The sequence below is a fragment of the Scyliorhinus canicula genome, chromosome 17 (genome assembly GCF_902713615.1).
Source record: "Scyliorhinus canicula chromosome 17, sScyCan1.1, whole genome shotgun sequence".
NCBI classification, from domain to species: Eukaryota; Metazoa; Chordata; class Chondrichthyes; order Carcharhiniformes; family Scyliorhinidae; genus Scyliorhinus; species Scyliorhinus canicula.
This window is the reverse complement of record NC_052162.1, coordinates 4115605-4138056: the sequence shown is the minus strand read 5'-3', so window position 1 is coordinate 4138056 and position 22452 is coordinate 4115605. Positions and strand designations below refer to the sequence as shown.

The window sequence follows — 22452 nt, the reverse complement described above, 5'->3', positions numbered from 1 at the left end:
TAGTGACTATTCTTTTAAGTACTTCATTGTCTGTTAGGCCGTTTGGGCCAAAGGGCATGTACCTGGGGGCCTCCGACCCCTGGGAGACCCCCACAAGTGCTGTTCCATTTGGTCCCTGTTTGTGGAGACCGGTGCTCAACAGCGCTTTCCTGAATTCTCTGAGTCGAGGGAGATTGATCAGGGGCTTCGGGTGACTCAGGAATCTGCACCTTAAAGTGAAACGAGCTGTCTCGTTTTAATATGCAGATTTGCTAAATTAGATGGTGTTGGATCTCCCGAGTTGTTGCGAGCCAGGTAGAGCCTGGGACCGGGTTCTCCCGGCTTCTATCCACCATGCTGTGCCTCGGCGAGTTGCTTTTCAGGTGCAGCGTGGCCATTGGATCATGCCCTGAACCTCTTCAGCGAGCCGGTTGGCTCAGTTGTCGAGATGGCTACCGTGTGGTTGGTTTCCCATTCTAGCTGAGGTAGAATTGAGACCTGCCTCCTCAAACTTTCCGCTGAGAGTGGAAGGCAATGGCAGACCATCACTGACAATGAAACAGCTCAGGTTGAAGCAGCAGTCAACATTGAGCCAAGGACTTGCATTTGGGCAGAGCACACATGATGGAATGAAGCAACCTCTTCAGTGGGTGGGCCACACAATTACCCCCTCCAGTAATACCCATCATTACAAAGTTTCAGGCCCACTGATTGGACAAAAATGTCCATGTTTAGATGCAGTAAGGAAAAGTCGCCATAGTCGCAGATGACCATTGGCTGCTTTCCCCTTTGAGGGGGAGAGCTGACTGGTAGTGATTTAGCCTGAGGATCAGGTGAGGGGCAAGATAGATAGTCTTTTGAAGAATAAAGGAATAAAGCGTTCTGGTGTTCGGGCGAGAAAGTGGAGCTAAGTCCACAAAAGATCAGCCATGATCTCATTGAATGCCAGAGCAGGCTTGAGGGGCCAGATGGCCTACTCCTGCTCCTAGTTCTTATGTTAAGGTTGAGAAGACGCAGCCTTCATAAATAATCTCAGCCAGCACGGGAATTGAACCTGCGCTGCAGGCCTCAGTCTGCACCAGCTGTCTAGCCAACTGAGATAAACCGGCCCCCTGTCTAGGTTTAATGTGTCTGAATGGGGGCCATCTCTTATGGCACCCTGTATCTCACCCTACCACCCAGAGCAGATTTTGAGCTCGTTAATTCTTCTAAACTCCACTCTTGTGAAAGTGGCAATGAGAGCACCAAAGTATACTGGTCTATCCACTGCTGTTGCTGCAGAGCTTGAGTAGGAGATTCAGCAGCCTCCTTACATCATATATTGTACTCGATTCTTTAACATCCTCACCCCACAGACTGAGCCCGACTGTTTTGATACATGTGTCATCGCACAATTTTAAAAGTTACACTCCATCCAATACCACAGAGTAAAGCCAAGGCAGGCTCCAGGACAATCAAATATTTTAATGAACGTCATTCATTTCCCTCCACCTTCTCATTTCTGCCTGCCCAGCAAGGGCTGGTTTAGCACATTGGGCTAAATAACTGGCTTGTAATGCAAAACAAGGCAGCAGTGCGGGTTCAATTCCCGTACCGGCCTCCCCGAACAGGCACCGGAATGTGGTGACTAGGGGCTTTTCGCAGTAACTTCATTGAAGCATACTTGTGACAATAAGCGATTATTATTATTATTAAGGGTATGAACCAGATTGTGTCAGCTGCAGCGGGCCAGGAACATTAAGCACTGTTCGGAGCCCGGTACATCCCGTTTCCTCTCTCCCGCTATTCTCCCAATCTAGCGGGATTTATGTTAGGCACAACACGGCCAGAGAATTGCTCCCTACATTTTTGGGAGGGTGGAATGTTTTGCTCATCCCTGGAGGTTGGCCAGTAGCCGACCTGCTCCATGTCACCCTGGTCCACAGCTATAATAATCTACTAATAATAATAATCTTTATTATTGTCACAAGTAGGCTTACATTAACACTGCAGTGACGTTACTGTGAAAAGCCCTTAGTCGCCACATTCCGGTGCCTGTTCAGGAACACAGAGGGACAATTCAGAATGTCCAAATCACCTAACAGCACGTATTTTGGGAGGAAACTGGAGCATCCGGAGGAAACCCAGGCAGACACGGGGAGAACGTGCAGACTCCACACAGACAGTGACCCAAGCTGGAATGGAACCTGGGAACTTGGCACTGTAAAGCAACAGTGCTAACCACTGTGCTACCGTGCCGCCCATGGTGCACATCAGCCGCTGCCGTTTCCAACCCACCCCCCCTACCACCCCCCCACCCACCGACGGCATTCAGCTTCCTAATTGCGTGGTGAACACACATGGAGCCCACTGAAATTGATACAATGATCAGTCCTTGTTTAATCTGTCAAGGTCATTTCCACCCGCCACTCATTCAATTAAGTGGGAAAGTACAGTGAGACTGAATTCATCTTTGCTGGATCATTGAATCAATCCCATTTCCCTTCCCTCTGCACTCTCATGCGGAATGGATAATTTACAGGGCAATTTTCCCCCCTGGTTCAAATCACTGTTTAAACTGGATGAACATTTAATCCTAAAACAATGAGTTAATGAAGGAGCACCCAGGGCAGCATTGGTGCCTTTGTGAATTTGCTTACTTTGCACAACACATCAGTTGCCAATGCATTCTTTTCCACTTCAACTTCTTATTGATGTTCATGTCGGAGGAATTTGATGTCATGTTCTGCCACGACCCAGATCATTCATTGCTGTTTGTCCCGGGTAAGGCAATGATGTGCCAACCCCAGTGTGCTAATTTTAGATTTCCTATCAAAGTGGAAAGCCTGCACTGTGAGAGATAATGCAAAGATCATTCATGTGGAAACTGACACAAATGGTATTGGCTTTAGAGACTAGCCTGGGAAGAATTGACTTAAAGACAATTTAACAGTGGGAAACATGTGTGGTCTGAATAGGAGGCGCAAAAAAGCAGTTCAGCGTGGCCTGTTACACAGTTTGGGTTGATTTTGTCACTGTGTTCATTCAGAAGGATGTTTTGGAGATGCTTTAGAAAGTAGATTGACTGAAACAATAAAGAACTCGGATCTCAAGCATTCCTATTACCAACCTATCTTCAGGATCTGCGTAAGCGACAGAGGGAATGGAATCACCCTTTCAATTATCAAAGGAGCCATCAGGCAGTAAAGTCATGAACAAATATATCTTAACCTTTGAATCCTAGTCAGCGATAAACTTTGAGGAGACAAATAATTCGTAGTTAGGTTCAATAAAGATTACAGTTGTGCCACAATAATACAGCAAGGATAGTCAGGCGGATGGAATCAGGGTGATGGAGTTAAGATGTCATTCCGTCACAATCTCATCAAACTGAAATGTTTGGGGGGGGGGATTTTAAGGTGGCAGCCGCAGCGGGGGCGAAAATAACAACGCAGAGGAAAATCCCACAAGAATCTCGGCGGGAACGTGAATCTCGGCGGCGTGATCTCATTCTGAGAAGTTTCCCTCCCCTTGGCGGGGACGTGACGCCCCTTCTGGGTGGGACCCTCATTTAAATACATTTAAATAAATTTACTTGTATTTAAAGGACTTCCCCACTGTGATAATCCGGGAGACACGAGCAGGAAGGCTAACGTAGTTTATTTACAATACAAAGGTAAAGCCGTTACTACAGCGGAGTCGCAACTCCCGACTACCAGATCTCCCGCGTTTAAAATGCTCAGTTAACCAGTCCCAGGTGGGCAGGCCTCTGTCTGCTACCGTGGAAACATGTATTCCATGAGTCCCACGAGGAGATGCATTCGTGATCCCATTTGGTCATCGAGAGGTTTACACACACCAGCCATATTTCCCCCCTCCCCACCCCCCAGCAGGGTATTCCCGTCACATCAGCAAGATTTGCAACACCTGTAGCAAACTGGGAAGCTGTGGAGGGGAACCCATTGGGGGCGCAAAGGTTAGTATAGCCCCCGGGGGGAGAGTTACATGCCTGGGGCTGGGTTCCCTCAATGCTTGTGGGGGCGGGGGGCGGGTTGGAGGGGAGTTGCCCCGATGTTTATGGAGGGGAGGGGGGGGGGTTGCCTGAGTCCATGGGGAAGGGGGGGGGGCAGTATATCTTAAATATAGATCAGGGCGCCCTTTGCAGATGGAACCCTGATCTCTATGGAGCCAGTGTTGCCAACTCTCTCAGGCCCCGCCCCACCACAGTGAGGGTGGCAACCACTTCCCCACATTACCTGGTCGATGATATGTGGGAGTTCACTGTGTGCAAACTGGCTGTTTACTTCCTACATTACAAAAATGAATGCACTTCAATCATTCCTCATGAAGTCAGTAAGAAGTCTTACTGAGGAAGGAGCAGTGCTCCGAAAACTCGTGTTTGAAACAAACCTGTTGGACTTTAACCTGGTGTTGTAAGACTTCTTACTGTGCTCACCCCAGTCCAACACCGGCATCTCCACATCATGGCTACCACCTTCATGAACTGTAAGGGGTTTTGGGTCATTTTAAGATTATGTAGGTTTTAGCCTGTCAGTTTTTCATTCAATTGCTGTTGGGTTTCCAACAAGCCTACGGAATCAACATCAATTCCTAACCAGCTTTCGATCAGATTCTCAAGGGGAAGTCCAGTTAAACCACGTAATTTCAGCAGCCTTTGCTATTGTTTCACTAATGGTGTATTTAGCAGCTGCTTACTGAGCAAGGCTAAGTGCAGCGTCCCATTTTGGGTCACACACATCTGTTCAGAAAGTACTTCAAGGGGATGTTCATTGCATGTGTCCTATTAAATATGCTGCCTAAGCCACCTTAATTGATTCCTCCCTGCCGATTTAAATTTAATAACACAATGCGCACAGTTGTAAAGATCATTCAGAATATAATTTACTTTAACGGAACAAAATAAAAGTATTTTATACAAATATAAATAGTCACTTGGCAGTACCAAACTTGATTAATGTTAAAAAGAGAGAGATCAAGAAGATGTTTCAGTGATGGTGTAATGCTAGGTACACAGGCTGTATATCCCAGCGATTGGCTAATTGAATCAAACAGCGTGTTCCTTGTGTTCTTCATAATAGGCAGATTAGAAACTGGACTCAACCAGTCTGTGTTCACAAAACCCAAAACGAAATGTCTCCTGTTAGTTGTGATTTCACAGTTGGGCAGCACTTGCTGAACAAAGCTGAGTGCGCCAATAGCTACATTAATAACCAGTTTTAGGTAATCAGCTGAGCTCATAACGTGGTTTATTTACACTTGCTGGAAATGACATGCATTCATTCAGAGGCCCGTTCTCTGCAGACAAAAGGAAGATGTCCAATCCTGGTGCCTTTATTGAATGACCCGGGAGATTGGGGGCCTATCATTCTTGTTCCGTTCTTTATGGCATTGGCTCGGCCAATCAGAGTTAACTTACCAACCAATCAGCACTCTTTCCTCTTATAGTAAACATTGGTGTGATTGTCTGAAACTTGGCATTCTTACATTTGTCCGGATGAGTGTGAGATGAAAACCTTTATACAAACATAAATAGTAAAAAGGTGGAGAGAAGATTTCTTCTTCTGGAAGCAGACATTGGCGGAAGCATTAAATGATAAAATTGCATCTGTCTTCACCAGGGAAGAGGATGCTGTCAATGTCGTAGTAAATACAGAGGCCGTAGTGATATTGACGAGGAAAAAAAATAAAGGTGCGATAAATAAAGCTTGGCGGTTCTCAAGGTAGAAAGTTACACAGTCTGGGCGGGATGCATCCCAGATCAGTGACTGAAGTGAGAATTCAAATTGTAGAGGATCCAGCTGAAAGTTTCATTTCACCCTGGATATGGAGGTGGGGCCTGTTGTGTGTTGTACTTGCCGAATAAAATAAAGGAATTTCTGAAACATGTGGTTTGAACACAATAATCAACAAGGTTTATTAGATGGCTGTTAACTGTACAAAGGCTTGGTGGAGATTGACTCTAAGCCTGCGAAGTAGACGATGACGTCATTGACTTTCATGTGTGTGGTTGGGTGGTTCGGTGCTCAATGTGAATCTTACATACCACTCATCTTTAGAATCATCATAGAATCCCTACAGTGCAGAAGGAGGCCATTTGGCCCATCAAGTCAGCACCGACCCTTGGTTCGACCACACTACATAGGCTCAATCCCTCATCCTATTCCTGAAACTGCACCGTAAGGTGCAATTTAGCACGGCAATCCACCTAACCTGCAGTTGTTTGGACTGTGGGAGGAAACCGGAGCACCCGGAGGAAACCCACGCAGACATGGGGAGAAAGTGCCAACTCCACACAGTCACCCGTGGTCGGAATCAAACCTTGGCCCCTGGCGCTGGGAGGCAACAGTGCTAACCAATCTGACACATGCTGCCCGTAGTCCAGAGTAGTCCTCGAACTCCTGAGCTGTAAACTGTGGATCGTTGTCGCTCATGATTTGTCCTGGTTTCCCAAATCTGGTGAAAATCTCATTGAGCTTTTCAATGGTTTGTTCATAGAATCATCATAGAATCATAGAATTTACAGTGCAGAAGGAGGCCATTCGGCCCATCGAGTCTGCGCTGGCTCTTGGAAAGAGCACCCCACTTAATCCCCACACCTCCACCCTATCCCCGTAACCCAGTAACCCCACCTAACCTTTTTGGACAGTAAGGGAAATTATATCATGGCCAATCCACCTAACCTGCACATCTTTGATCTGTGTGAGGAAACCAGAGCACCCGGAGGAAACCCACGCAGACACGGGGAGGACATGCAGACTCCGCACAGACAGTGATCCAAGCCGGGAATTGAACCTCGGTCCCGAGAGATGTGAGTCAACTGTGCTAACCACTGTGCTACCATGCTGCCCCTGTTCCGCGGTTCTTGACTTAATTAGGCACTTTGAGTGTTCATTTACACCAATGAAATGAAAAATGAAAATCGCTTATTGAAAAAAAATTAAATGAAAATCGCTTATTGTCACAAGTAGGCTTCAAATAAAGTTACTGTGAAAAGCCCCTAGTCGCCACATTCCGGCACCTGTTCAGGGAGGCTGGTACGGGAATGTGTGTACATTCTGGTACGGGTTCAATGTGAACATTAGCCCATTGAATGGACCTTCAAAGTCAAGATGCAGACATTTCCACAGCATTTTAGCCACTCCCATGGATGCAATGGGGACAATGGCGATGTGTTCCTTACCCACGTACATGACTGGCACAGGCCATCCTTTTTCCTCTGTCCATGGATCGATTCCTGGCCACCAAAAGTAGCTCCATGCAAATTCCTTCATTCGAACTATACCTGGGTGTCCTTCGTGCAATTGGTCCAATAATCACTGTTGCAAATTTGGAGGAATTATTACTCTCATCCCCCACAACAGCCTTGTCTTGCCAACTCGAGTTTCCTGGAAATATACAAATTTAAGACATAAGAACTAGGAGGAGCAGTGGGCAATTCAGTCCCCCGATCCTGCTCCACCAATCAATACGATCAGGGATGATCTCCTCTCTTCCTCACCTCCTGCCCGTTCTCCATAACCCTTCAACCCCATTACAAATTGAAAGTCTGTCTATCTCCTCCTTAAATTTACTCAATGTCTGGATGGTGAAGCATCACAAGCAAGTTGTAATGGTAACTTTGGGTTGAAATGTACCAACACTTCTGATTTCTTCTGTGTTTGTTGAGCTGACTGTGCTTTTTCGCATTCTGGTCTCCATTGCCACACTTTTATCACGCACATAAGGGAAGTAATGGTTTGAGTCGGGTTGCTTGATTCGGGACGAATTTCCTATAGTAGTTAATTAACCCGAGGAATGATCTTAATTGTGTTATATCTGAGCCTCATTTATAGCCTCCATCTTCTTATGTGCCTTGTGTAAACCCTTACTACCGATTACACAGCCCAGGTATTGGACTGATGTTTCAAAGAAATCATACTTACCTTTCCTCACACGGAGACCATCCATGCATCTGAAAGCATTTCAATGTGGCTTCTAAATTACATAACTTGAAACCAGTAATTAGTATATCATCAAGGTAACACTGTACCTCCTGTAAACCACTAAGCATCTGGACCATTGAAATAGAGCAGGTACTGATACCGTTCTACAAAGTGACCTGTTATAACAGAAAAGGCCTTTGTGAGTGATGATGGTGAGCAGGTGCTGAGATTCAGCTGTGATATTCCTGCGATAAATTGATCTTGCTGCACTTCTGTCCATCTGCTATGCCAGCAAACAAATCCTCAATCAATTGTATCGGGTATTGATCTGCTCTTAGAATTGGACTCATGGTCGTTTTAAAATCTCTTCCATCTTGCTTCATGACGTGTTCCAAGACTCCTGGATCCACAGGTCTCCTGAGTTCAGATTGGACGTATAACGTAGGGTCATGCGATAGCCTTGAGTCAATTTGGCTGGCTATTTTGCTTGTTCTTTAACAACACTTGTGCTCCTTTCATGGACCCCAGTGTGTCCTCAAATACACTGCTGTACTTTTTCAAGGAGGGTCTATAAATCTGTCTTTGAATCAACTGAGCTTTCTACTGCATTCCAGTTAAAATCGACCTTTTCCAGCCAACAGTGGATAAAGAGAACTTCCTCAGACCACATGAAGGGGCAGCTCCGCAGTTTGCCTGCTTAACTCTACTTTGACTGTTCTGCGCTCTTGTTCATCCACAATGTCCTCGGTGTAGGTCCTCAGGATGACATCTGGTAGCTTCATTGGCAGTGATTCCATTTCTGTTCAGAGATGGGCTCAGGAATTACGGAGATGGCAGCCCCTGTATTGAGCTCCAGTTTTACAGGTTGTCCATTCAGTTTTGGAATTGATTCACCTTGCACCGATAGTACATTCAACTTCAGTTCCTCATCAGAACCATGTGCTGTATTTTCATTGCTGTTATTCCTATTTTCTCCCACATTGTGAATTTTCATAGCTGAATTACATTTATTTTACTTTTTCAATTCATTTACTGGATGAGGGCATCGCTGGTTAGGCCAGCATTTATTGCCCATCCCCAGCTGCCCTTCAGAAGGTTGTGATACACAGATACATAGAAGATAGGAGCAGGAGGAGGCCTTTTGGCCCTTCGAGCCTGCTCCGCCATTCATCACCATCATGGCTGATCATCCAACTCGATAGCCTAATCCTGCTTTCTCCCCATAGCCTCTGATCCCATTCTCCCCAATGCTATATCTAACCGCCTCTTCAATATATTCAAAGTTTTAGCATCAACTACTTCCTGTGGAAATGAATTCCACAGGTTCACCACTCTTTGTGTGAAGAAATGTCTCCTCATCTCTGTCCATAATGGTTTACCCTGAATCCTCAGACTGTGACCCCTGGTTCTGGACACACCCATCATTGGTAACATCTTCCCTGCATCTACCTTATCTAGTCCTGTTAAAAGTTTATAAGTCTCTATGAGATCTGCCCTCATTCTTCTGAACTCCAGTGAGAACAATCACAGCCTAATCAATCTCCCCTCATATGACAGTCCCGCCATCCCTGGAATCAGTCAGGTAAACCTTCGCTGCTCTCCCTCGAGAGCAAGAACATCCTTCCTCAGAGAAGGAGGCCAAAACTGCACACAATACTCCAAGTGTGGCCTCAACAAGGCACTGTACAATTGCAGCAAAACATACCTGCTTTTATACTCGAAACCTCTCGCAATGAAGGCCAACATACCATTAGCCTTCTTTACCGCCTGCTGCACCTGCATGCTTACCTTCAGCGACTGGTGCGCAAGGACACCCAGGTCCCGCTGCACACGCAAGCGTCAAGGCCCAGCGGGCGAGAATAACGGAGCGCCGCTCCTAGCCCCGCGGGTGGGGGTGAATAAGGTGAGAGGAGCGGCCTCCGAGGCAGTTGTGAAACTCGGCCGAGTTCACGACGGCCTTCCCAATTTTTCCCGGGAGCGGAGAATTCCGCCCTATATCTTCTGAAATGTTTTATTGGATAGGATATAACAGTTGGACCTGCATCTGATTTCTAGTTTTCTGAGTCTTCCTCAAACGTACACATGGTGCCAAAACATCCCGCCATTTGTCAGTGATATCGGAATGCTCTTGCAACTTCCCTTACATCAGTAAGTATGGTGGACAAGCCAATTGTATCAGTTAGTGATGCCCGAATATTTTCTCCTTTGCACCCTGTACCACCGTGTCTTACTCTACTTCACACGGTGAGCTCTAGTCTGAACTCCTTGTAATGCCAGTTTAAATTCAGAATGGGCCTTTCCTTTGAATTTGCATCCAAAAACGTATCCGTTCCGATGACAGGTGTGAGCTGCAATCGTTGACTCACTGTTCATCGACCTCCACGTCCACCATGAACCTTTGCTGTACCACCTCCAATGCAAGTATCCCCTTTCTTAAATATGGGGCCAAAACTGCACATGGGACTCCAGGTGTGGTATCATCAGAGTCCTGTATCATTGTAGCAAGGCTTCCTTATTCCTTATAAGCGGTGACAGATCAAGCCTAGATATTACAGACATAGAACATGCAGTGCAGAAGGAGGCCATTCGGACCATTGAGTCTGCACCGACCCACTTAAGCCCTCACTTCCATCCTATCCCCATAACCTAATAACCACTCCTAATCTTTTTGGTCACTAAGGGCAATTTATCATGGCCAATCCATCTAACCTGCATGTGTTTGGACCGTGGGAGGAAACCGGAGCATTCGGAGGAAACCCACGCACACATGAGGAGAACGTGCAGGCTCCGCACAGACAGTGACCCAGTGGGGAATCGAACCTGGGACCCTGGCACTGTGAAGCCACAGTGCTATCCACTTGTGATACCGTGCTGCCCGGCCTTGCTGCATTTTGGCATTTGAGTGCTTCAATAAGGCTTACAAGAAAGGCCAATATGTCATTTGTCTTCCCAATTGCTTTTTGTAATTACATAGTAACTGTCATGATATGGAAACATGCAACCAATGAACACTCAGAATAGGACACAACCAATGGACAGTCAGGACACTCAGAGGTGGCATCACCACAAGGGGGCATGACATAAACACTCTAAAAGGGATGAGGCACTCACACCCTGCCTCTTTCCACAGACAGATATCTAGAGAGTTGGACAGGGTTGATCAGCAGCATCACACAACAGCACGTGGCTTAGAGCAAGCTGATACAGTTAGACTGAGGTACTACAGTTAGATTAGCAGAGAGTTGAACTCATTTGAGAACTGTGTTAATAGTTCAATAAACACGTTGAACTCATTTCAGAATCTGGAGCATCCTTTAGTTAAGACTGCATCAAGTAGTAGCCTGTGTTATCCGAAGCAGCAGAACATAACAGTAACTCTCCGTACAAATACAAAGAACAAAGAACCAAAAAAGTACAGCACAGGAACAGGCCCTTCAGCCCTCCAAGCCTGCGCCGACCATGCTGCCCATCTAAGCTAAAATCTTCTACACCTCAAATAAAGTCAATTTGCTCAGAGCATCATCATTTACAAGTTTCATGCCCTTTAAAAAATATTCTGTTTTTCTATTCTTACCACCAAAGTGAATAATATCACACCTCCCCACAGTGTCCTCCATCACCTTGTTACCTATTCTTCACTAGGGGTGATGTAGTGGTATTGTCACTGGACTAGTAATCCCAATCCAGAGAGCCAGGGTAATGCTCTGGGGTCCCAGGTTCAAATCCCACCACAGCAGATGGTGAAATTTGTATTCAATAAAAATCTGGAATTAAAAGTCTAAAGGTGACCATTGTCGATTGTCGTGAAAACCCATCTGGTTCATTAATGACCTTGAGGAAAGAAAATCTGTCATCCTTCCCTGGCCTGGCCTACATGTGACTCTTAAATCCCTCAGACAATAAATACTGGCCCAGCCAGCGACAAACGCATCCCATGAACAAAATTAACAAAACTTATACATTCTCATCATTATCTCAGTAAAGAATTATTATTGGATGTACTCTGGAATAGCTTCCATTGATGACCAAATTAGTGCCTTCATTAAAATCTTGGGCAAGGGGGAATTTCATACAAATTCCCCATGTGTTTACAGTTTAATTTTAAAGACTCCAGTTTCAAAGCCTTAGAATATATTTTGCAAGGGCAGCATGGTGGCACCGTGGTTAGCCCTGCTGCCTCATGGCGCCGAGGTCCCAGGTTCGATCCCGGCCCTGGGTCACTGTCCGTGTGGAGTTTGCACATTCTCCCCGTGTCTGCGCGGGTTTCGCCCCCACAACCCAAAGATGTGCAGGGTAGGTGGATTGGCCACATCAAATTGCCCCTTAATTGGAGAAAATGAATTGGGTACTCTAAATTTATGTTAAAAAAAGAATATATTTTGCATATTTTTGGGTCTCAAAATCTGAGGAGCAACATATTTTCCTAGATTCAATTTACTCCTGAATGATTTTTCTAATAGGCCAGTGAAATCTCTTTAAGACGGGGATGTGCAGGAGCGTTCCATGATACAAATACTGCATTGGCTTTGAGGAAATTCCTGCTGCTGGTTTACTGTGCTCTACAGCTTGGTGTTTTCATTTCTCTCTGATCTTCAATCTGACACCCCATTCCTGACCTTCGGAAAATGCCTTTCAGGCAGTGTGGTCTGCTGCAAATTGCTTATTTGCTTGAGCTAACTTGACCGATTTAGCTTGCTGGAATGGGTGGTTTAAATATACATTAATGCTGACCGCAACATTGCAACCTGCCAGGTACCTAGGTGCAAATCCAGCTTTTCATTGATATATAGCCTTTCCTCCTCTTATCCGGAGGCTGAAAATTCACATTGAGGTAATTTCCTGTAAATGCTTCAAGCAAATCAGCCTACCCACCTCCACCCCACGCACCCACCTCCCCCCCCCCCTCCCCCCCCCCCCCCCCCCCCCCCCCCCCGATGTGCTTGAATGCTCAGCATGTGCTGGCAGATGATTTATTTATTTGAGGCTTACGAAAGGGAAGAAAGACAGAAAAACTTGAATTTCTGTGGCATCTTTCATGACCACTAGACATCCCAAAGTGCTTTATAATTGAGGTACTTTTGCGATCAATGTTGTGATGTAGGGAAGGAGGCAGCTAGTTTGAGCATAGTCATAGTTTGAGTAAAGTCATTATGACCAGATCATCTGTTTTGGTTGATGGTGGGGCATCATGGTGGCACAATGGTTAGCACTGCTGCCTCACAGCTCCAGGGACCCGGGTTCAATTCCGGCCTCCGGTGTCTGTGCGGAGTCTGCACTTTCTCCCCCCTGTCTGCGTGGGTTTCCTCTGGGTGCTCCGGCTTCCTCCCACAGTGCAAGGATGTGCAGGTTAGATGGATTGGCCATGCTAAATTGCTCCTTAGTGTCCAGGAGTTTAGGTGGGGCTACTAGGTTATGGGGATATGGTGGAGGCATGGGTTTATGTAGGGTGGTCTTTCCAAGGGTCGGTGCAGACTCGATGGGCCCAATGGCCTCCTTTTGCACTGTAAATTCTAGATTCTATGTTTATTACTACAACTCGGATGAAAAGGAGCACATGGGGGGGTCAATGAGTTAACATTAATCGATTTATTTCTTAATTCTTTCATGGTATGTGGGTATTTGTTGCCCGTTTATAATTGCCCTTGAACTGAGTGGCTTGTTTGGCCATTTCAGAGGTCACTTAAGATCAACCACACTATTGTGGGGGAGTCACGTGTAGGCCAGACCAGTTGAGGATGGCAGATTTCCTTCCCTGAATGGAATAGTAAACCAGATGGGTTTTTACAACAATCGACAGTTTCATGCTCGCCATTACTGAGACTAAATTCCAGATTTATTAATTGAGTTTAAATTCCACCAGCTGGTGTGATAGGATTTGAACTCTGTTAACCTGGGGTCGCTGGATTACCAGACAAGTGATATTACCACTAAACCACCATCTCCCCGTAACGGTCAAGAGTAGGGTTTCATTTTCTACATGCTGTCTTTGTGAAATAACTGTGCTGCGTCAGACTAATCATGAAAGGCGTATTACTCACACAGAGATCTAAGGGTAAGGGACATTTATCTATTTTCTCTTTCCCTTTTCTTTCTTCTGTGATGTCTCATTAATCAGTGCCCGCTTAGTCATCTCTCATTTTCTCTCCCCTTCGTCATTCGCTCTCCACTCTCTGTGAAATTGGCAATAAAACATGTCTCCCTTAGGTTCAAATGGTAACAGTGAGGGAGGCAGACTTTTGGAGCAAGTTGTGCAGTTGTCGTTTTTTTTTATGACTGAGACGTGGGAATATATTTTTGCTGAGTGACACTTTACTCTTTATTCACTTATTTTATGTCAACAAACTAGAAATTGGTCGGAAGCTGTGCTCTATTTATTGGAATGTGCTCTGTCCATCAGAACATTCCAATAATTGATGTATAGAATAAAGAGTTCTATGCGTGCACAGGTACAGCAGGCGGTAAAGAAGGCAAATGTTATGTTGGCCTTCATAGCCAGAGGATTTGACGAGAGGAATAGGGATGTTTTACTGCAATTATATAGGGCATTGGTGAGGCCACACATTGCTTGCAGTATTGATTTCCTTATCTGAGGAAGGATATTCTTGCTATGGAGGGAGTGCAGCGAAGGTTTACTAGACTGATTCCTGGGATGGCAGGACTGTCATATTAGGAGAGACTAGGTCGGTTAGGATTATATTCATTGGAGTTTAGAAGAGTGAGAGGGGATCTTATAGAAACTTACAAAATTCTAACAGGGGGCGGCATTCTCCCCTACCCGGCGTGACGGAGGGTGCCGGCGTAGGGGAGTAGCGCCAACCACTCAGAATTCTCCCCATCTTTGGGGGCCAGCCCCGCGCCGGAGCGGTTTGCACCAGAAGACTGGCGCAAAAAACCGGCGCCCCCGGCAGCGGGGCTGGCCGAAAGGCTTTCGCCGGTCGGCGCATGCGCCGGCAGTGATGTCAGCGGCAGCTGGCCGCTGACATCACAGCGGCGCATGTGCGATGTGGGGTTCTCTTCCGCTTCCGCCATGGCGAAGGCCGTGGCGGCCGCGGAGGAAAATAGTGCACCCAGGGCACTGGCCCGGAGTCTGAGCGAGGGGGCCCCGATCGCGGGCCAGGCCACCGTGGGGGCACCCCCCGGGGTTCGATCGCCCCCCGCCCCCCCCCCCCCCCCCCCCCACCCCCCCCCCCCCCCCCCCCCCCCCCCCCCCCCCCCCCCCCCCCCCCCCCCCCCCCCCAGGACCCCGGGGCCCGCTCGCCCCGCTGATCCTGCCATTCCAGAGGTGGTTCAAACCTCGGTGGCGGGAGAGGCCTCCCAGCGGCGGGACTTTGGCCCATCCGGGCCGGAGAATCACCGCAGGGGCCTCTCCGATCGGAGTGGCGAGACTGATTCCTGGGACTCCCGGGTGGCGGAGAATCTCTGCCATGGCGGGGGCGGGATTTCCGGCGGCCCCAGGCGATTCTCCGACCCTGCTGGGGGTCGGAGAATTTTGCCCAGGATTGGACAGAGTAGATTCAGAAAGAACGTTCCCGATGGTGGGGGAGTCCAGAACTAGGGGTCATAGTTTGAGGATACGGGGTAAACTTTTAGGAACTCGCTACCACAAAAAGTAGTTGAGGCCAAAATGTGCGACATGGTGGCGCAGCGGTTAGCACTGCTGCCTCATAGCTCCAGGGTCCCAGGTTCGATTCCCGGCTTGGGTCACTGTCTATGTGGAGTCTGCACGTTCTCCCCGTGTCTGTGTGGGTTTCCTCCGGGTGCTCCGTTTTCCTCCCACAGTCCAAAGATGTGCAGGTTAGGTATATTGGCCAAGATAAATTGCCCTTGGTGTTCAAAAAGGTTAGGTGGGGTTACTGGGTTATGGGGATAGGGTGAGATGTGGGTTTAAGAAGGGTGCTCTTTCCAAGAGCCAGTGCAGATGCGATGGGCCGAATGGCCTCCTTCTGCACTCTAAATTATTAGTCTGCCTTAACTCCATATTCTTAAATACCCCTGTCAAGCAAAGATATACCGTTTTTGTTTCAAAATAAATTATTTTATTCATTTATGTGATGTGGGCATCACTGGCTGGACCAGCATGTATTGACCACTCCATGAACTGAGTTGACTCCCTGGCTGGTCAAGAGTCAACCACATTGCTGTGGTTCTAGAGTTATGTGTGGGTAAGGATGACCGGTTTCCATCCCTAAAGAACATAAGTGAATCAGATGGGTTTTTCTGATAGTTGACAATGGTTTCATGTTCATTATTTGACTTTTAATTTCATAATTCCATTGAATTCAAATTTCACCATCTGCCATGGTGTGATTTCATCTCAAATCCCCAGATTATTAGCCTGGGTCTCGGGATTACTAATCCAGTAACAATACCATCGCCTCCCCTAAACCAGCATCTCTTGTTTTTGTGGGAGAGAGTTCAGCATTTGTTTGATCCTTTGCATGAAGAGGTGTCGTCTAATTTTGCGAGGGTCTGATTTGAAGATTATGGGGCATGATCGAACAGTCTCGTCACGCCGGGCTCGGTGATGCGACAAGCCCGTTAAAATTCGGCGCGATGTCTCCCTCTTGACACCTCGGTGTGGCGTGGTTTAGCACTGGTCTAAACAAACATGGACCAGGTGTAACAGCAGCTGGGGGTGGCGATCAGAGGTCCCGGGGTGGTTGGGCTCTGGACAGGGTGGTACCCCAGCACTCCTGGTACCTTGGCACCTCAGGCACCCAGGCAACATCACCCTGGTCCTGCCAGGGTGCCCAGATGGCACTGTCAGGCTGCCAGGCTCGGGTGGCAGGTTGCCCAATGAGAGGGAAGGAACGGGGATATATTTCCAAGTTAGGATGCTTTGTGGCTTGGAGGGGAATTTGCAGGTGGTGGTATTCCAGGTATCTGCTGTCTTTCTAGATGGTAGAGGCTATGGGTTTGGAAGGTTCTGTTCAAGGAACCTTGGTGAGTTCCTGCACGCATCGTGTAGATGGTACACACAGCTGTGTCGCTGGTGGAGGTAGTGAATGTTTATGGAAGGGGTGTCAATCAAGGTACCAGTCAGCTGAAATGGTATGTGACATTGGCCTATGATAGATTAAGACACATTAGCCAGTAATTAGCAGAATTTGACATTTGCAGTTTTCGTTTCCTGCTGATCACAGGCTATCTAATTGGAAACCGAAGCGATGGTGGGTCCAGCAATCCTAGAAATTAATATTTCTTTTTTATTTTTATTTTAGAGTACCCAATTGTTTTTTCCAATTAAGGGGCAATTTAGCGTGGCCAATCCACCTAACCTGCACATCTTTTGGGTTGTGGGGGTGAAACCCACGCAGACACGGGGAGAATGTGCAAACTCCACACGGACTGTGACCCAGGGCCGGGATTCAAACCCGGGTCCTCAGCGCTGTAGGCAACAATGCTAACCACTGTGATACCGTGCTGCCCTGAAATGAATATTTCTGAGCGGCAAACCAGCATTCCGAGCTTGATATCCAGCTGGACTGAAGGGCTGAGCCATGGGATAATTAATGAAGCTGCTTGAGAGTGTACTAACCATCACTTCCATGTTTTGAGATGGTGCATTGAGTCCTGGCCATGGGGGACCTGAAATAGCAGATTCCATAACCCCCTGTGGACTTTCCCTCACTTTTAAAATCTGTTATAGCGCTGTTAAAAAAAACCTGCTGATTTACAGCAAGTACCACATTAAAGAAAAATTAAGATTGATACTTTGTTGGAATCAATCATTGGTAAATACTGTTTCTCTGGGGTCACGTTAGCTCCTCGATGACATCTAGTTAGGTCCAGTCAAATCATCGTAGGAGATTTCAGAATCCAATACCTGAGGCAGAGCTTCAAGGATTGAAGAATCAATGTCATTAATTAGATCTGTAAGTATAGACCTGACATTGACAGCTGGGATTATTGCCATTCAAAAAATTGTAAAGAAGCGTGCTTCTGTCCCCAGGTATTGGGGGAGGTGGTGGCATAGTGGTGACATCACTAGAACAATACTCTCGAGCTGGGCACTAAAGGACACTTTAATAGAATCCTTATAGTGCAGAAGGAGATCATAGTGCAGATTCAACTATTAAACTCCTGAAGTATACCTTGTCAGGAAGCAGAGGGAGTTTTAAGCGACCTATATGTGTATTGCTGGATATTAGAAATAAGGTATAGATTTAAGTGGGTTTAATTTACTGTCTGTGCACAGGAAAGCGAACAACTGTGGTTAGATTCATGTTAGACAAAGTTGTTTGCATGTATGGGGGCTTTTTTGTTTCAGTTTGAACTGTATATTGTGCTGAGAGGGTTTACGATGGGTGAAGTAAACAAGAGATTGGGCCAAAAATTAGATGTTGCTCAGCAACCATGGGTTACCTTGAAGCGAAAAAAAAACTTATTGCATGTGTTGAACTGGATCCAGGCTGTTGGAGCTAGAGAGTGAACAGGTCTCAGAGCTCTGCTGGAAGTGCAAAAGCCATACAATGGAGTAATGGGTAAGAAAGCAAGTCCCAGAACTAAAGGTCAATTAGTTCTAGTAATTGGAGAAGGAAGAGACGATTCCAGGAAGATTGAATTAAAAAAGAACAAAGAAGAACTGCAGTTGGAGCAGGGTATTGATTGTTGAAGAGCCGAGCTGATGAGGTTGGCTAGAGAAAAGTCACATATCTAAAGCAATCGTCAGGTTTGGTCTCCTTATTTCCAGTCTTTGAAACAATAGCATTATTTGGGGGACTGAACAGCTGAGAGTTTGTGTAGAAGTTTGAATGCAGATGGCAGTTCAAGACAAATGAATACTGAAAGGAGAGGTGGAAAATCTGGAGCGGTCCTTGCTAAAACAGCTGAGAGGAATGCTTGTTTGAAAGGATAGTTGGAGACCCTGGCTAAAACAGCTGATGGAAAGCATTGTTTGAAAGAAGATTTTAAAGCCTGTCTTTTTGAGATGGAAAGTGGAGGTTGGAAACATTCGTGTGACAATCATCTGGGGGGAATGTGAGGAAAAAATCCACAGAAGATCGACTGAGTGGCATCTGTATGGGTGTTGTCTGATCACAGTTAGCCTGTTGGATTACAGGTACTGTGTGCTTATTCAGAACATTATAGCACAAGATCTAATGTGTAACCTGTGTTATACATGAAATCTGGGAACATCTGCGAAGGTAAGTGAGAGTAAACAAGTATTACAGTCAAACATTCATGTTTAATCATTTTTTTTCCTTCTTGAAATCTAATTTGCAGTACTGTGGCTGTGTTCCTCCACATGTTCTTAAAAAAAGTCAACGTTACAGTCTTTTGAGCCTGGGTTCCATTCTGGGATATTCCCATCCAATAGTAATATCAACTGGCATTGTAACACCCTGTATGGACTGGGCCAAATATAACTCTGGTGCCATTTTAGAAGTAAATTGTTCTTGGGTAAGTGGGATGCATACCTTTGGATTCCAAATCGGCCAATTAAAAAAAAAGAACTTGCATTTATTCCAGAGTCCTTTACAGCAAAAGTACATATTCTGAAGTGTAGTCACTGTTGCAATGGTGAAAAGGTGAAAGCTATGACGTGCAGAAAGATCCCACCAACAGCAATGTGATAAACGTTGAGAAGGTTGAGGAATAAATATTGGCCAAAATAGCAGGAGACTATCTTGGTTCATCTTTGAGTAATACCGTGGGATATTTACTGTCCACCTCAGAGGACAGGCTGGGTCTCAGTTTGACGTCTCATGCAAACAGCAGCGGCCAAAGTTTCCTGGCCTGCCAGCTGATTGGATCTTCTGGTCCCACCGATGGTCAACCCCCCCCCCCCCCCCCCCCCCCCCCCACCCCCACCCCCCACGGCGGGTTCCCCAACAGCGGAGGACGCAGGGCACGTAAAATCCTGTAGACATTGGCAGGCTGGTAGAACCCGGCGCTGGCCAAAGATGGGCCATCTCTGCAGGGGAGGGGGTGGGGGCAGAAAATCCCACCCAGCATCACCAGGAGTGCAGCCCTCCCTCAGCGCTGCACTGAAAGTGTCGCCCAGCATTTTGTGCTGGGGTCCCTTGAATAAGATCGAATCAATAAACTTCTGCTTCGAGATGAATGTGCTACTCATTGAGCAGAGTCATCCATTAGTGCGTTTAGACATTCTTAAGGCTGCTGATGACCTTTATGCAAGTGATTCTCCCCCTCCGCCCCCACAGATTTGTATATTTTGACAGTTTTGAAAGCTTGTTCAGAAAGGAAAGGATGCTTGAGGTGTTAACTGTGAAAGATGCAGCTTATCCAAGGTAATTGAAATATTTTGCCCAGTAACTCTCCAAGAACTGAACTCAATCTGTAGTCTTTGGCTAAATCACATGAAAGAGCCAGGAATGTGCTTTCCGCTCCATCTGGGTTTGTTGTACAGAATTAAACAGAGCACACAGCACAGAACCAGGTCACTCAGCCTCACTGTCCAATGCCGATGTTGCTGCTTCACATGCACCTCTTCCCTCCCCCCTCCCCCTGCTCCATCCCATTCCACTAGCAGATGCTGCTTCGATTCCTTTCTCCTTCATGCATTTATCTAGCTGCCACTTTAAATACACGGAGTTCCAACAGGGATGGAAAATATTGCTGAAACTTTAGCCTCACACAGAGCTGGTGGTTTGGTTTCTCATTTCTCGTCCCCTGCTCCAGTGACATGCGTTATGGGTTGCAGCCAAATACATTCATTCTGGAGCTCCCGTCTCCATTACAATGGGGAGAAACTCACGGGTCTCAGGCGATGCTCGACCAGCCGGGTATGTGCAGTTGGGTGGGGGGGTACCTGGGCAGCAACACATTCCTGAATATTTCAAACGGGGATTCGAACTATGCCATAAGGTCTCAATTTGTGTGATCTGGAGGCCAATAGCCGGAAACTGCAAAGGCTCTGGGCCCTGACAATATCCCGGTAATAGTACTGAAGACTTGTGCTCCAGAACTTGCTGCACCCCTAGCCAAGCTGTTCCAGTACAGCTACAACACTGGCATCTACCCACAATGTGGAGAATTGCCCAGGTGTGTCCTGTACACAAGAAACAGGACAAATCCAACCCAGCCAATTACCACCCTATCAGTCTACTCTCCACCATCAGCAAAGTGATGGAAGAAATCATCAACAGTGCTATCAAGCGACACTTACTCAGCAATAACCTGCTCATGGACACTCAATTTGGGTTCTGCCAGGGTCACTCAGCTCCTGGCCTCATTACAGCCTTGGTTCAAACATGGACAAAAGGGCTGAATGCCAGAGTTGAGGTGATAGTGACTGCCCTTGACACCAAGGCATCATTTGACCGAGTATGGTATCAAGGAACCCTAGATAAACTGGAGTCATTGGGAATCAGAGGGAAAACTCTTCACTGGTTGGAGTCATACCCGGCACAAAGGAAGATGGTTGTGGTGGTTGGAAGTCAATCATCTCAACTCCAGGACATCACTGCAGGAGTTCCTCAGGGTAGTGTCCTAGGCCCAACCATCTTCAGCTGTTTCATCAATGACCTCCCTTCCATCATAAGGTCAGAAGTGGGGATGTTTGCGGATGACTGCACAATGTTCAGCACCATTCGCGACTCCTCAGATAATGAAGCAGTCTATGTCCAAATGCAGCAAAATGTCCGGGCTTGGGCTGGCAAGTAGCAAGTTACATTTGCACCATACAAGTACCAGGTAATGACCATCTCCTACAAGGGAGGATCTACCTGCTGTCCCTTCACATCCAATAAAATAAATAAATATTCATTGTCACAATTAGGCTTTCATGAACACAGCAGTGAAGTTACTGTGAAAAGCCCCTAGTCACCACATTCCAGCACCTGTTCGGGTACACTGAGGGAGAATTCAGAATTCTCAGCTGGTAAGGGAATTGAACCCGCGCTGCTGGCCTTGTTCTGCATCACAAACCAGCTGTCTAGCCCACTGAGCTAAACCAGCCAATGGCATTACCATCGATGAATTTCCCACAATCGACAGCCTGGGGGTTACCATTGATCAGAAACTGAACTGGACCCAGCCACATTAATACTGTGGCTACTAGGGCAGGTCAAAGGCTCGGAATCCTGCAGTGAGTAACTCACCTCCTGACCCCCCCAAAGCCTGTCCACCATCTACAAGGCATAAGTCAGGAGTGTGATGGAATACTCTCCACTTGCCTGGATTAGTGCAGCTCCAACAACACTCAAGAAGCTCGACACCATCCAGGACAAAACAACCCTGCTTGATTGCTACCAGATACCTTGATTGCTGGCAGATACCAACCTACCTGTTCACTGCATTGAACTGACAAAGTAGATGATCATTGTGGGACCTGAGGCCCACCCTTTCCTGACAGGCCTGGGACTGTGGCCACCCAGCTGACCCCTGAATTTCAAAGTGATCAGGTGAAAATCAGCCCCAGAGTTCCTCTGGTATTAGTTACTGACATATAATGCCATCTAAAATCATTTAAATGATTCACACATGGGGGTAAGGAATTTTAGGTGAAGTGTTTTGGGGCAGATTAAAGGAACATTTGAAGATTGTAATTTAAGGTTAAGAAAGGTTGTGTTTTTAATATTATGTA

The 22452-nt window shown here is 46.7% G+C and overlaps 1 protein-coding gene across 4 annotated transcripts in view; it reads left to right on the top strand.

The window, feature by feature from the left end:
- The window catches only part of fgf13a (fibroblast growth factor 13a), a 672043-nt gene that overhangs the window by 147355 nt on the left and 502236 nt on the right, over nt 1-22452 (top strand). The gene's annotated exons all lie outside the window — the stretch shown is intronic.